General features: G+C 33.8%; 10 non-coding genes across 10 annotated transcripts; 5 read left to right on the top strand and 5 right to left on the bottom strand.

The window, feature by feature from the left end:
- Window positions 1-1,171: 1,171 nt before the first annotated feature.
- On the top strand, window positions 1,172-1,243 carry TRNAQ-CUG (transfer RNA glutamine (anticodon CUG)). Its single transcript has one exon. It is a non-coding gene; the product is annotated as a tRNA-Gln (tRNA).
- An 826-nt stretch (window positions 1,244-2,069) lies between these two features.
- Window positions 2,070-2,141, bottom strand: TRNAQ-UUG (transfer RNA glutamine (anticodon UUG)). The gene has a single exon. It is a non-coding gene; the product is annotated as a tRNA-Gln (tRNA).
- Window positions 2,142-3,691: 1,550 nt separating this feature from the next.
- Window positions 3,692-3,763, top strand: TRNAQ-CUG (transfer RNA glutamine (anticodon CUG)). The gene has a single exon. It is a non-coding gene; the product is annotated as a tRNA-Gln (tRNA).
- Window positions 3,764-4,589: 826 nt separating this feature from the next.
- On the bottom strand, window positions 4,590-4,661 carry TRNAQ-UUG (transfer RNA glutamine (anticodon UUG)). Its single transcript has one exon. It is a non-coding gene; the product is annotated as a tRNA-Gln (tRNA).
- Window positions 4,662-6,211: 1,550 nt separating this feature from the next.
- Window positions 6,212-6,283, top strand: TRNAQ-CUG (transfer RNA glutamine (anticodon CUG)). Its single transcript has one exon. It is a non-coding gene; the product is annotated as a tRNA-Gln (tRNA).
- Window positions 6,284-7,109: 826 nt separating this feature from the next.
- On the bottom strand, window positions 7,110-7,181 carry TRNAQ-UUG (transfer RNA glutamine (anticodon UUG)). Its single transcript has one exon. It is a non-coding gene; the product is annotated as a tRNA-Gln (tRNA).
- Window positions 7,182-8,731: 1,550 nt separating this feature from the next.
- On the top strand, window positions 8,732-8,803 carry TRNAQ-CUG (transfer RNA glutamine (anticodon CUG)). The gene has a single exon. It is a non-coding gene; the product is annotated as a tRNA-Gln (tRNA).
- Window positions 8,804-9,629: 826 nt separating this feature from the next.
- Window positions 9,630-9,701, bottom strand: TRNAQ-UUG (transfer RNA glutamine (anticodon UUG)). Its single transcript has one exon. It is a non-coding gene; the product is annotated as a tRNA-Gln (tRNA).
- A 1,550-nt stretch (window positions 9,702-11,251) lies between these two features.
- Window positions 11,252-11,323, top strand: TRNAQ-CUG (transfer RNA glutamine (anticodon CUG)). The gene has a single exon. It is a non-coding gene; the product is annotated as a tRNA-Gln (tRNA).
- Window positions 11,324-12,149: 826 nt separating this feature from the next.
- On the bottom strand, window positions 12,150-12,221 carry TRNAQ-UUG (transfer RNA glutamine (anticodon UUG)). Its single transcript has one exon. It is a non-coding gene; the product is annotated as a tRNA-Gln (tRNA).
- Between the last annotated feature and the right edge of the window lie 893 nt (window positions 12,222-13,114).

The raw sequence follows: 13,114 nt of genomic DNA, 5'->3' as shown, positions 1-13,114 counted from the left end.
CATTCAGTTCTTAGAATTATTAATTGGAAAAACATCTCATTTACTTATAAACTTGTACATATCCACTTTACACGTATGTATCTCCCTATATCTTGCTATATGTCTCTGTATATTTATAGGACAACATAAACACATACATTATAAAAATGCATATAATTAGTAGAGGTGAAAATAATGAAAAGTTGTTGCCTCTCCACATTTGAAACATGAGCTTCTTCTCCTTACTCTTCTATATGTCAAGAAATTGAGATAGTCACTTTTTACTCAATTTTGATCTAACAATATAGTTGATTTATACAAAGCATATCATATGATTTGTGAATAATCTTAAAAGAGAAAATTAGATCAGTACCTGTGAGGCCTCCAAGCAAAAGCTTATGTTTCACGATTGCAGATCGACTGTTGAAAATCAGCATGAAAAACGTTTTATTTCACAATTTCCATACTAATATACAAAAACATTTGTACTATCTGAATGATACCGTCATTGTGGTTCTCTAGGTTTGATTTAAGAACACTTCTCTTTCAAAATGTGCTAAATTCGCCTTATCAATAGCGCAGAAAGCTTCAAAAAGGGATGCTGGGAATCAGGCCTCTGAAATGCATTTCAGAAAAACAGGATAGGATTTCTTAATGTCACACTATTTTGTGTAGCAATGTGATGTAAACGTATTATAATGTTTGTATTTCTGTAACTTGTTCAAGCTGATGGACGTTTTGAAAGGAATCAATAATTGTCTCTTTCAACCTACTGGTGTTGGATTTGAGCTATCAATAAACAAAGGTGACAGAAATAGAAAAGGTCAAGAGTAATAAAATAGTACCCCCAAGATTTGGACTGGTACCTTTGCATGCAAAGTCCAACGTGCCAATCATTGCTCTTTGGCGCAGCCCATGTGAGAGACAAAGAAATGGGTGTATTAGTTTGGAAATGTAAAATGTTTTAATATGTTACAGTCAAAGATGATCATTATGATATAACTTGCCTATCCTGATAAACGTTTGCATATTTAACACTGTTAAGGAGAATGTATCTGAACAGAATCAAATCACATTATAGCTCTTTACACTATGAGCATTCAACAGAGATATCGTTTCATCAATGTAAGAAATGCCCCCGCACTAATGCGCTCTCTTTTGTCTCAATGGAAAAATGACTCATGTATGGGAGGGTTCCATGGTGTAATGGTTAGCACTCTGGACTCTGAATCCAGCGATCCGAGTTCAAATCTCGGTGGGACCTGCTTGAATTATGAGATTTACTATTTCACCCATTTCTTAGAATCTGGTCTTGGAAAAACATAACGTCAATGTTTTATACTGATACTTATCAACGTATAAGTATGCATCTATGTATACATAGCTATATCCGTCTAGATAGCGATAAGACTATATAAAGAAATCAATTATTCATAAACATATGTATTGAAGCTGAAAACTAAAAACTGTTGTTTCCCATCCACAATTTAAACGTTAGGTTCATTTCCTCTCTCATCTATATGACCAGTAATGAGATAGTTAATTTTTGCTGATTTCTTATATGACAACATGCTTGACTTACACAGTGCATTTAATTGTGAATTTCTTTGAAAGAGAAATTCAGATTATTACCTTTGACACGTCTTTCGAAAGATTTTACTTTATGGTTATGGATTTACTTTAGAAAATCAGAGTGTAAATATATGTGTGTCTGAATTTCACGATTGTTATTCAAAACGTCATATCTTCTGTCCCCATAATACACAATTTGATTCCTCAAGTTTTGTTTTAATGAAGGATTTCCAATTAAAAAGTTCCATCTTCCCCTTATCAATAACAGTAAGATTTAAGAAAGTAATATCTTGCATCAGCCCCCTGTGATGAGTTTGAGAAAACAGAGTCAGCTCGCAAAATGTCTCATTATTTTGAGCCATTTAATTTCCATGTTTTCTAAAAGTTCTATCATTTGCTCACATCGAATAGACTTTCAGAATACAATCAATAAATTAATGTTTCACTCTACCCGTGTTAGATTTGTGATATTTATGAATACACTTGACAGAAAAAGATTTGATCAACAGTCATGAAAGTGGTCCCACCGAGATTTGAACTCGGATCCTTGGATTCAAAGTCCAAAGTGCTAACCATTACACCATGGAACCTCCCATGAGACAAGGGAGCAAATTGCTGCAGCAATGTGAACATTTCAAAGTTTTTAATGTTCTACAGTCAAAGACCAACAGAATGTTATTACTTTTCTATTCTGTTCAACTTTTGCATATTGAACTATGTTAGGGAAGGATGTTGCCCAGAGGACTCAAGTAACGCTATCACTCTGTTGAACAGTACTTTTTATGTGAGATATGATTTTGCAATAAAATATAAGATTCCCCCGTGAATGCAATCTCTTCTCTCAAAATGAAAAGCTCAACCTGGTACAGGTGGTTTGATGGTATCATGCTTAGCACTCTAGACTCTGAAAACCGGGATCTGAGTACAAATCACAGTGGGACTTATCTAAACTTTACGATTTTCTTTTTCCATTCAGTTCTTAGAATTATTAATTGGAAAAACATCTCATTTACTTATAAACTTGTACATATCCACTTTACACGTATGTATCTCCCTATATCTTGCTATATGTCTCTGTATATTTATAGGACAACATAAACACATACATTATAAAAATGCATATAATTAGTAGAGGTGAAAATAATGAAAAGTTGTTGCCTCTCCACATTTGAAACATGAGCTTCTTCTCCTTACTCTTCTATATGTCAAGAAATTGAGATAGTCACTTTTTACTCAATTTTGATCTAACAATATAGTTGATTTATACAAAGCATATCATATGATTTGTGAATAATCTTAAAAGAGAAAATTAGATCAGTACCTGTGAGGCCTCCAAGCAAAAGCTTATGTTTCACGATTGCAGATCGACTGTTGAAAATCAGCATGAAAAACGTTTTATTTCACAATTTCCATACTAATATACAAAAACATTTGTACTATCTGAATGATACCGTCATTGTGGTTCTCTAGGTTTGATTTAAGAACACTTCTCTTTCAAAATGTGCTAAATTCGCCTTATCAATAGCGCAGAAAGCTTCAAAAAGGGATGCTGGGAATCAGGCCTCTGAAATGCATTTCAGAAAAACAGGATAGGATTTCTTAATGTCACACTATTTTGTGTAGCAATGTGATGTAAACGTATTATAATGTTTGTATTTCTGTAACTTGTTCAAGCTGATGGACGTTTTGAAAGGAATCAATAATTGTCTCTTTCAACCTACTGGTGTTGGATTTGAGCTATCAATAAACAAAGGTGACAGAAATAGAAAAGGTCAAGAGTAATAAAATAGTACCCCCAAGATTTGGACTGGTACCTTTGCATGCAAAGTCCAACGTGCCAATCATTGCTCTTTGGCGCAGCCCATGTGAGAGACAAAGAAATGGGTGTATTAGTTTGGAAATGTAAAATGTTTTAATATGTTACAGTCAAAGATGATCATTATGATATAACTTGCCTATCCTGATAAACGTTTGCATATTTAACACTGTTAAGGAGAATGTATCTGAACAGAATCAAATCACATTATAGCTCTTTACACTATGAGCATTCAACAGAGATATCGTTTCATCAATGTAAGAAATGCCCCCGCACTAATGCGCTCTCTTTTGTCTCAATGGAAAAATGACTCATGTATGGGAGGGTTCCATGGTGTAATGGTTAGCACTCTGGACTCTGAATCCAGCGATCCGAGTTCAAATCTCGGTGGGACCTGCTTGAATTATGAGATTTACTATTTCACCCATTTCTTAGAATCTGGTCTTGGAAAAACATAACGTCAATGTTTTATACTGATACTTATCAACGTATAAGTATGCATCTATGTATACATAGCTATATCCGTCTAGATAGCGATAAGACTATATAAAGAAATCAATTATTCATAAACATATGTATTGAAGCTGAAAACTAAAAACTGTTGTTTCCCATCCACAATTTAAACGTTAGGTTCATTTCCTCTCTCATCTATATGACCAGTAATGAGATAGTTAATTTTTGCTGATTTCTTATATGACAACATGCTTGACTTACACAGTGCATTTAATTGTGAATTTCTTTGAAAGAGAAATTCAGATTATTACCTTTGACACGTCTTTCGAAAGATTTTACTTTATGGTTATGGATTTACTTTAGAAAATCAGAGTGTAAATATATGTGTGTCTGAATTTCACGATTGTTATTCAAAACGTCATATCTTCTGTCCCCATAATACACAATTTGATTCCTCAAGTTTTGTTTTAATGAAGGATTTCCAATTAAAAAGTTCCATCTTCCCCTTATCAATAACAGTAAGATTTAAGAAAGTAATATCTTGCATCAGCCCCCTGTGATGAGTTTGAGAAAACAGAGTCAGCTCGCAAAATGTCTCATTATTTTGAGCCATTTAATTTCCATGTTTTCTAAAAGTTCTATCATTTGCTCACATCGAATAGACTTTCAGAATACAATCAATAAATTAATGTTTCACTCTACCCGTGTTAGATTTGTGATATTTATGAATACACTTGACAGAAAAAGATTTGATCAACAGTCATGAAAGTGGTCCCACCGAGATTTGAACTCGGATCCTTGGATTCAAAGTCCAAAGTGCTAACCATTACACCATGGAACCTCCCATGAGACAAGGGAGCAAATTGCTGCAGCAATGTGAACATTTCAAAGTTTTTAATGTTCTACAGTCAAAGACCAACAGAATGTTATTACTTTTCTATTCTGTTCAACTTTTGCATATTGAACTATGTTAGGGAAGGATGTTGCCCAGAGGACTCAAGTAACGCTATCACTCTGTTGAACAGTACTTTTTATGTGAGATATGATTTTGCAATAAAATATAAGATTCCCCCGTGAATGCAATCTCTTCTCTCAAAATGAAAAGCTCAACCTGGTACAGGTGGTTTGATGGTATCATGCTTAGCACTCTAGACTCTGAAAACCGGGATCTGAGTACAAATCACAGTGGGACTTATCTAAACTTTACGATTTTCTTTTTCCATTCAGTTCTTAGAATTATTAATTGGAAAAACATCTCATTTACTTATAAACTTGTACATATCCACTTTACACGTATGTATCTCCCTATATCTTGCTATATGTCTCTGTATATTTATAGGACAACATAAACACATACATTATAAAAATGCATATAATTAGTAGAGGTGAAAATAATGAAAAGTTGTTGCCTCTCCACATTTGAAACATGAGCTTCTTCTCCTTACTCTTCTATATGTCAAGAAATTGAGATAGTCACTTTTTACTCAATTTTGATCTAACAATATAGTTGATTTATACAAAGCATATCATATGATTTGTGAATAATCTTAAAAGAGAAAATTAGATCAGTACCTGTGAGGCCTCCAAGCAAAAGCTTATGTTTCACGATTGCAGATCGACTGTTGAAAATCAGCATGAAAAACGTTTTATTTCACAATTTCCATACTAATATACAAAAACATTTGTACTATCTGAATGATACCGTCATTGTGGTTCTCTAGGTTTGATTTAAGAACACTTCTCTTTCAAAATGTGCTAAATTCGCCTTATCAATAGCGCAGAAAGCTTCAAAAAGGGATGCTGGGAATCAGGCCTCTGAAATGCATTTCAGAAAAACAGGATAGGATTTCTTAATGTCACACTATTTTGTGTAGCAATGTGATGTAAACGTATTATAATGTTTGTATTTCTGTAACTTGTTCAAGCTGATGGACGTTTTGAAAGGAATCAATAATTGTCTCTTTCAACCTACTGGTGTTGGATTTGAGCTATCAATAAACAAAGGTGACAGAAATAGAAAAGGTCAAGAGTAATAAAATAGTACCCCCAAGATTTGGACTGGTACCTTTGCATGCAAAGTCCAACGTGCCAATCATTGCTCTTTGGCGCAGCCCATGTGAGAGACAAAGAAATGGGTGTATTAGTTTGGAAATGTAAAATGTTTTAATATGTTACAGTCAAAGATGATCATTATGATATAACTTGCCTATCCTGATAAACGTTTGCATATTTAACACTGTTAAGGAGAATGTATCTGAACAGAATCAAATCACATTATAGCTCTTTACACTATGAGCATTCAACAGAGATATCGTTTCATCAATGTAAGAAATGCCCCCGCACTAATGCGCTCTCTTTTGTCTCAATGGAAAAATGACTCATGTATGGGAGGGTTCCATGGTGTAATGGTTAGCACTCTGGACTCTGAATCCAGCGATCCGAGTTCAAATCTCGGTGGGACCTGCTTGAATTATGAGATTTACTATTTCACCCATTTCTTAGAATCTGGTCTTGGAAAAACATAACGTCAATGTTTTATACTGATACTTATCAACGTATAAGTATGCATCTATGTATACATAGCTATATCCGTCTAGATAGCGATAAGACTATATAAAGAAATCAATTATTCATAAACATATGTATTGAAGCTGAAAACTAAAAACTGTTGTTTCCCATCCACAATTTAAACGTTAGGTTCATTTCCTCTCTCATCTATATGACCAGTAATGAGATAGTTAATTTTTGCTGATTTCTTATATGACAACATGCTTGACTTACACAGTGCATTTAATTGTGAATTTCTTTGAAAGAGAAATTCAGATTATTACCTTTGACACGTCTTTCGAAAGATTTTACTTTATGGTTATGGATTTACTTTAGAAAATCAGAGTGTAAATATATGTGTGTCTGAATTTCACGATTGTTATTCAAAACGTCATATCTTCTGTCCCCATAATACACAATTTGATTCCTCAAGTTTTGTTTTAATGAAGGATTTCCAATTAAAAAGTTCCATCTTCCCCTTATCAATAACAGTAAGATTTAAGAAAGTAATATCTTGCATCAGCCCCCTGTGATGAGTTTGAGAAAACAGAGTCAGCTCGCAAAATGTCTCATTATTTTGAGCCATTTAATTTCCATGTTTTCTAAAAGTTCTATCATTTGCTCACATCGAATAGACTTTCAGAATACAATCAATAAATTAATGTTTCACTCTACCCGTGTTAGATTTGTGATATTTATGAATACACTTGACAGAAAAAGATTTGATCAACAGTCATGAAAGTGGTCCCACCGAGATTTGAACTCGGATCCTTGGATTCAAAGTCCAAAGTGCTAACCATTACACCATGGAACCTCCCATGAGACAAGGGAGCAAATTGCTGCAGCAATGTGAACATTTCAAAGTTTTTAATGTTCTACAGTCAAAGACCAACAGAATGTTATTACTTTTCTATTCTGTTCAACTTTTGCATATTGAACTATGTTAGGGAAGGATGTTGCCCAGAGGACTCAAGTAACGCTATCACTCTGTTGAACAGTACTTTTTATGTGAGATATGATTTTGCAATAAAATATAAGATTCCCCCGTGAATGCAATCTCTTCTCTCAAAATGAAAAGCTCAACCTGGTACAGGTGGTTTGATGGTATCATGCTTAGCACTCTAGACTCTGAAAACCGGGATCTGAGTACAAATCACAGTGGGACTTATCTAAACTTTACGATTTTCTTTTTCCATTCAGTTCTTAGAATTATTAATTGGAAAAACATCTCATTTACTTATAAACTTGTACATATCCACTTTACACGTATGTATCTCCCTATATCTTGCTATATGTCTCTGTATATTTATAGGACAACATAAACACATACATTATAAAAATGCATATAATTAGTAGAGGTGAAAATAATGAAAAGTTGTTGCCTCTCCACATTTGAAACATGAGCTTCTTCTCCTTACTCTTCTATATGTCAAGAAATTGAGATAGTCACTTTTTACTCAATTTTGATCTAACAATATAGTTGATTTATACAAAGCATATCATATGATTTGTGAATAATCTTAAAAGAGAAAATTAGATCAGTACCTGTGAGGCCTCCAAGCAAAAGCTTATGTTTCACGATTGCAGATCGACTGTTGAAAATCAGCATGAAAAACGTTTTATTTCACAATTTCCATACTAATATACAAAAACATTTGTACTATCTGAATGATACCGTCATTGTGGTTCTCTAGGTTTGATTTAAGAACACTTCTCTTTCAAAATGTGCTAAATTCGCCTTATCAATAGCGCAGAAAGCTTCAAAAAGGGATGCTGGGAATCAGGCCTCTGAAATGCATTTCAGAAAAACAGGATAGGATTTCTTAATGTCACACTATTTTGTGTAGCAATGTGATGTAAACGTATTATAATGTTTGTATTTCTGTAACTTGTTCAAGCTGATGGACGTTTTGAAAGGAATCAATAATTGTCTCTTTCAACCTACTGGTGTTGGATTTGAGCTATCAATAAACAAAGGTGACAGAAATAGAAAAGGTCAAGAGTAATAAAATAGTACCCCCAAGATTTGGACTGGTACCTTTGCATGCAAAGTCCAACGTGCCAATCATTGCTCTTTGGCGCAGCCCATGTGAGAGACAAAGAAATGGGTGTATTAGTTTGGAAATGTAAAATGTTTTAATATGTTACAGTCAAAGATGATCATTATGATATAACTTGCCTATCCTGATAAACGTTTGCATATTTAACACTGTTAAGGAGAATGTATCTGAACAGAATCAAATCACATTATAGCTCTTTACACTATGAGCATTCAACAGAGATATCGTTTCATCAATGTAAGAAATGCCCCCGCACTAATGCGCTCTCTTTTGTCTCAATGGAAAAATGACTCATGTATGGGAGGGTTCCATGGTGTAATGGTTAGCACTCTGGACTCTGAATCCAGCGATCCGAGTTCAAATCTCGGTGGGACCTGCTTGAATTATGAGATTTACTATTTCACCCATTTCTTAGAATCTGGTCTTGGAAAAACATAACGTCAATGTTTTATACTGATACTTATCAACGTATAAGTATGCATCTATGTATACATAGCTATATCCGTCTAGATAGCGATAAGACTATATAAAGAAATCAATTATTCATAAACATATGTATTGAAGCTGAAAACTAAAAACTGTTGTTTCCCATCCACAATTTAAACGTTAGGTTCATTTCCTCTCTCATCTATATGACCAGTAATGAGATAGTTAATTTTTGCTGATTTCTTATATGACAACATGCTTGACTTACACAGTGCATTTAATTGTGAATTTCTTTGAAAGAGAAATTCAGATTATTACCTTTGACACGTCTTTCGAAAGATTTTACTTTATGGTTATGGATTTACTTTAGAAAATCAGAGTGTAAATATATGTGTGTCTGAATTTCACGATTGTTATTCAAAACGTCATATCTTCTGTCCCCATAATACACAATTTGATTCCTCAAGTTTTGTTTTAATGAAGGATTTCCAATTAAAAAGTTCCATCTTCCCCTTATCAATAACAGTAAGATTTAAGAAAGTAATATCTTGCATCAGCCCCCTGTGATGAGTTTGAGAAAACAGAGTCAGCTCGCAAAATGTCTCATTATTTTGAGCCATTTAATTTCCATGTTTTCTAAAAGTTCTATCATTTGCTCACATCGAATAGACTTTCAGAATACAATCAATAAATTAATGTTTCACTCTACCCGTGTTAGATTTGTGATATTTATGAATACACTTGACAGAAAAAGATTTGATCAACAGTCATGAAAGTGGTCCCACCGAGATTTGAACTCGGATCCTTGGATTCAAAGTCCAAAGTGCTAACCATTACACCATGGAACCTCCCATGTGACAAGGGAGCAAATTGCTGCAGCAATGTGAACATTTCAAAGTTTTTAATGTTCTACAGTCAAAGACCAACAGAATGTTATTACTTTTCTATTCTGTTCAACTTTTGCATATTGAACTATGTTAGGGAAGGATGTTGCCCAGAGGACTCAAGTAACGCTATCACTCTGTTGAACAGTACTTTTTATGTGAGATATGATTTTGCAATAAAATATAAGATTCCCCCGTGAATGCAATCTCTTCTCTCAAAATGAAAAGCTCAACCTGGTACAGGTGGTTTGATGGTATCATGCTTAGCACTCTAGACTCTGAAAACCGGGATCTGAGTACAAATCACAGTGGGACTTATCTAAACTTTACGATTTTCTTTTTCCATTCAGTTCTTAGAATTATTAATTGGAAAAACATCTCATTTACTTATAAACTTGTACATATCCACTTTACACGTATGTATCTCCCTATATCTTGCTATATGTCTCTGTATATTTATAGGACAACATAAACACATACATTATAAAAATGCATATAATTAGTAGAGGTGAAAATAATGAAAAGTTGTTGCCTCTCCACATTTGAAACATGAGCTTCTTCTCCTTACTCTTCTATATGTCAAGAAATTGAGATAGTCACTTTTTACTCAATTTTGATCTAACAATATAGTTGATTTATACAAAGCATATCATATGATTTGTGAATAATCTTAAAAGAGAAAATTAGATCAGTACCTGTGAGGCCTCCAAGCAAAAGCTAATGTTTCACGATTGCAGATCGACTGTTGAAAATCAGCATGAAAAACGTTTTATTTCACAATTTCCATACTAATATACAAAAACATTTGTACTATCTGAATGATACCGTCATTGTGGTTCTCTAGGTTTGATTTAAGAACACTTCTCTTTCAAAATGTGCTAAATTCGCCTTATCAATAGCGCAGAAAGCTTCAAAAAGGGATGCTGGGAATCAGGCCTCTGAAATGCATTTCAGAAAAACAGGATAGGATTTCTTAATGTCACACTATTTTGTGTAGCAATGTGATGTAAACGTATTATAATGTTTGTATTTCTGTAACTTGTTCAAGCTGATGGACGTTTTGAAAGGAATCAATAATTGTCTCTTTCAACCTACTGGTGTTGGATTTGAGCTATCAATAAACAAAGGTGACAGAAATAGAAAAGGTCAAGAGTAATAAAATAGTACCCCCAAGATTTGGACTGGTACCTTTGCATGCAAAGTCCAACGTGCCAATCATTGCTCTTTGGCGCAGCCCATGTGAGAGACAAAGAAATGGGTGTATTAGTTTGGAAATGTAAAATGTTTTAATATGTTACAGTCAAAGATGATCATTATGATATAACTTGCCTATCCTGATAAACGTTTGCATATTTAACACTGTTAAGGAGAATGTATCTGAACAGAATCAAATCACATTATAGCTCTTTACACTATGAGCATTCAACAGAGATATCGTTTCATCAATGTAAGAAATGCCCCCGCACTAATGCGCTCTCTTTTGTCTCAATGGAAAAATGACTCATGTATGGGAGGGTTCCATGGTGTAATGGTTAGCACTCTGGACTCTGAATCCAGCGATCCGAGTTCAAATCTCGGTGGGACCTGCTTGAATTATGAGATTTACTATTTCACCCATTTCTTAGAATCTGGTCTTGGAAAAACATAACGTCAATGTTTTATACTGATACTTATCAACGTATAAGTATGCATCTATGTATACATAGCTATATCCGTCTAGATAGCGATAAGACTATATAAAGAAATCAATTATTCATAAACATATGTATTGAAGCTGAAAACTAAAAACTGTTGTTTCCCATCCACAATTTAAACGTTAGGTTCATTTCCTCTCTCATCTATATGACCAGTAATGAGATAGTTAATTTGTGCTGATTTCTTATATGACAACATGCTTGACTTACACAGTGCATTTAATTGTGAATTTCTTTGAAAGAGAAATTCAGATTATTACCTTTGACACGTCTTTCGAAAGATTTTACTTTATGGTTATGGATTTACTTTAGAAAATCAGAGTGTAAATATATGTGTGTCTGAATTTCACGATTGTTATTCAAAACGTCATATCTTCTGTCCCCATAATACACAATTTGATTCCTCAAGTTTTGTTTTAATGAAGGATTTCCAATTAAAAAGTTCCATCTTCCCCTTATCAATAACAGTAAGATTTAAGAAAGTAATATCTTGCATCAGCCCCCTGTGATGAGTTTGAGAAAACAGAGTCAGCTCGCAAAATGTCTCATTATTTTGAGCCATTTAATTTCCATGTTTTCTAAAAGTTCTATCATTTGCTCACATCGAATAGACTTTCAGAATACAATCAATAAATTAATGTTTCACTCTACCCGTGTTAGATTTGTGATATTTATGAATACACTTGACAGAAAAAGATTTGATCAACAGTCATGAAAGTGGTCCCACCGAGATTTGAACTCGGATCCTTGGATTCAAAGTCCAAAGTGCTAACCATTACACCATGGAACCTCCCATGTGACAAGGGAGCAAATTGCTGCAGCAATGTGAACATTTCAAAGTTTTTAATGTTCTACAGTCAAAGACCAACAGAATGTTATTACTTTTCTATTCTGTTCAACTTTTGCATATTGAACTATGTTAGGGAAGGATGTTGCCCAGAGGACTCAAGTAACGCTATCACTCTGTTGAACAGTACTTTTTATGTGAGATACGATTTTGCAATAAAATATAAGATTCCCCCGTGAATGCAATCTTTTCTCTCAAAATGAAAAGCTCAACCTGGTACAGGTGGTTTGATGGTATCATGCTTAGCACTCTAGACTCTGAAAACCGGGATCTGAGTACAAATCACAGTGGGACTTATCTAAACTTTACGATTTTCTTTTTCCATTCAGTTCTTAGAATTATTAATTGGAAAAACATCTCATTTACTTATAAACTTGTACATATCCACTTTACACGTATGTATCTCCCTATATCTTGCTATATGTCTCTGTATATTTATAGGACAACATAAACACATACATTATAAAAATGCATATAATTAGTAGAGGTGAAAATAATGAAAAGTTGTTGCCTCTCCACATTTGAAACATGAGCTTCTTCTCCTTACTCTTCTATATGTCAAGAAATTGAGATAGTCACTTTTTACTCAATTTTGATCTAACAATATAGTTGATTTATACAAAGCATATCATATGATTTGTGAATAATCTTAAAAGAGAAAATTAGATCAGTACCTGTGAGGCCTCCAAGCAAAAGCTTATGTTTCACGATTGCAGATCGACTGTTGAAAATCAGCATGAAAAACGTTTTATTTCACAATTTCCATACTAATATACAAAAACATTTGTACTATCTGAATGATACCGTCATTGTGGTTCTCTAGGTTTGATTTAAGA

This window comes from Lissotriton helveticus, chromosome 4_1, assembly GCF_964261635.1.
Source record: "Lissotriton helveticus chromosome 4_1, aLisHel1.1, whole genome shotgun sequence".
Classification (NCBI taxonomy): domain Eukaryota; kingdom Metazoa; phylum Chordata; class Amphibia; order Caudata; family Salamandridae; genus Lissotriton; species Lissotriton helveticus.
The sequence above is the reverse complement of the archived record's forward strand: the minus strand, read 5'-3'. Positions and strand labels throughout refer to the sequence as shown.